We start from the raw sequence: 3,198 nt of genomic DNA, 5'->3' as shown, positions 1-3,198 counted from the left end.
AAATTGGGTTATTAGTTTATTTACTGGCTCCGTTTGTCTCATTTTTTTAAACTTTTTTTCCTCCATCTCGTATTAAGACGAGGTTTTAGAAAATTTACCTATGCTTCAAAATTATGAGTGATACACAGTTCCAAACTGCTTAATTGGTTTATTTAAATACGATTTTTTTGTAAAAAGTCGCGATAATTTTTTTGCTACATAGTATTTACAATATTTTTATATGGATCATTAAGGTTCCAGATGTGGTGCAGTTCCATGGACTTGGACACTCAAAACGTTCCGCCTGATGCCTTAATCTGCAGCGAACATTTTTCCGAAAAAGATTTTTGTAACCGGAAGCGGATTCGACTTAACAATGCTGCGGTTCCATTAGAAATAAATGCACCACCACCAATGATTGTGTCCCCAACTCCACCGACATCAAATAATCGAAGACCTCTAGTTCAAATATTACCCAAATTATCAACCTCATCCAGCCCTGTGTCACAACCATCTTTCGGCGTTACTCAGTCAGAGCTTCCTCCTGCCCCTTCTCCAATAACCTCTGATTCTTTTCCAAACTCTACAGCAGCCGATAAAAAAAGAATTCGCCAATTACAACAAAAAGTTCGACGAGCAAAAGCACGAACTGGAGGTGGGAATATTTTGCAAAAATTAGACGAATTGACTGGCGACGAAGACTCATTAAAGAGTATCATCAAATCTCAGCTACACCGATTGACATCTAGGAAAAAGAAGAAACGATTTAGTCAGGAAGAGAAGGTGACAGCATTGACGATTTACTATTCATCAACTAAACGTGGCTATAGGTGAACAAATAACAAATTAATTAATTTTATCCATTCTAATCAAAGATCCGTTATTACATAAGTAATTTTTTGTGAGATTAGGGATTACTGTTATTCCGGGATTAGACTAATCCAAGCTTAATTAAATAACTCAAGTTCCTGGGATTAAAGATTAAAGCTTAATTTACAATACTCTTGGAATTTAAGTATCAATTATTCCTGATTAATTCTTGATTAAAGATTAAGGGTTACTTAATCCTGATTAAATTATCCTGATTAAATTATCCTGGTTACATTATTTGTTAAATTTTTTATTAGGGATTAGTAGTCCATAATCCCAATCGTTAATCCCAATCGTTAATCGGATCTGTAATTCAAATTCGATTGAAGTATGCTTATCATTAACGAAATGTTTAAAAACTTAGGACGCTGCAAAAGTTGGGTCTACGACTTCCTTCGATTTCGACAATCAATCGCTGGCTTCGTAGCTTCACGATCTCCCCCGGAATCAACAATAGCATCGAGTAGATTTTGCTTGATCGAGTTACGAATATGAACGATTACGAACGCGACTGTGTCTTGATGTTTGACGAGATGGCCATCAAGAAATACATAGTTTACGATAAAAATATGGATAATTTACTTGGGATTCAGGATCACGGCGAAGGTGAAAGAATTCTTGTCCCAGCGTCTGAAGCTCTAGTTTTCATGGTGCGAGGCCTGAACACAAATTGGATTCAACCCTACTCATTCTACTTCAGTCAAGCTTCAACCAAATCTCAAGACCTGCGTAGTATATTATTAGATAATATTGACCGTTTATGTAAGATAGGCTTAAAAGTAAGAATTGTAATTTGTGATCAATCGTTTACTAATCAGGGCCTATATCGCATGCTAGGTGTAACGATTGAGGAACCTTACATACATAGAAACAGTCGCAAAATTTACTTTTCTTTTGATTCTCCACACGTTATTAAAAATATTAGAAACCACCTTAAAAAACATGGTTACTTTATAGAAGGTAATCATGTTTTGTGGCAGCATATAGTTGATTTTTACTCCAAAGACATTAGTAGCGAACAAAGACTGGCACCGAAACTTAGTAAATTTCATATAGAAATTCCCGACCTTTCAAAAATGAAAGTGAAATTAGCGACCCAGCTACTTAGCAAGTTGGTTGCGTCTGGAATTAAAACTTTAATTGACTTGCCAGAAGGGAATGATAGAAAAATGACGGAAGACGCAAGACCAACCTCTGACTTTTTACTTGAAATGGACAGTATCTTTGATTTATTAAATACTTCTAGTAGACATGTACCGGGAAAACCGTTAAAATCTGCAAATAACTATTACAAAAATCTAGAGAAATTAAGATCATATCGTAAGTGGGTATCAGAATGGTTGATGTCGGATGGTACCAAAATTGTTGATAGTGTCAAAGGTTTACAATTAACTTTACATTCGCTTGAACTTTTATTAAGTGATTTGCACAATGACGGATACGGTTACGTTTTTACGAGACGAATACAACAAGATATTTTGGAGCATTATTTTTCATATCATAGAGGAAGAAATGGTTTTTGTAAAAATCCTACGGCTAAACAATTTGCGGAAAGTTTCAAGTATTTGTTAATTTGTGACCTCTTAGGTAGCTCGTCAGGTACAAACTGCGAGAAAAGCGAAAAGACAGATTTAGTAAGTCAAAATTGCCACAGGTTTAAGAAAATATTGCAGTTTAGGCGAAAAAGTGTGACACAGCCAGGTACATCAGTACGTACCACTCAGCAAACTTCAGCATCGTCCAGTAGTGAATTTGAGTGTTCCGATGACGAGTATGAAAATGATTTACAAATTCAAAATTACCAAGGTTTTGATTTTTTCGACTTAACTGATTCTCATGAAATTGACCTAAAGGATGACAACGTTACTGTGTACATGGCTAATTGGTGTGTTAAAAGGGTTATTAAAAAATTAATGAAGTTAAAAAATAGTAAATCATGCAGCAGTTGTAGGGAACTTTTAGAAACATTATCGGACAGACAATCTAATGAACTTGACATGACTGAACAACTAACTAAAAATAAAGCTCGGTTTGGAGATTTCTCAACCTTAAGTGGACAAATTCCACAAATACTTTATGGCCACCTAGTTAAAGAGCAAGTGAAAAAAGTTTTCATTAAAATAAATGAAAATTTTAGGAGTGCCATGAAGTTCTATATGAATCCGCAAGGGGAAAATATATCAAAAAATGTGATGATTTGGCTAATGAGGGACTAAGCTATCGATACATGGGCAAATGAAATTTTAGAATGTCGGCTACATAGAATTGAGATGATTAATTTATTTATTAGAGCAAAAATATTTCAATTATTAAAACATAAAAATCAATTAACTTATGTTATGCCTAAAA

This window comes from Folsomia candida, unplaced genomic scaffold (genome assembly GCF_002217175.1).
Source record: "Folsomia candida strain VU population unplaced genomic scaffold, ASM221717v1 Fcan01_Sc011, whole genome shotgun sequence".
Lineage (NCBI taxonomy): Eukaryota > Metazoa > Arthropoda > Collembola > Entomobryomorpha > Isotomidae > Folsomia > Folsomia candida.
The sequence above is the reverse complement of the archived record's forward strand: the minus strand, read 5'-3'. Positions refer to the sequence as shown.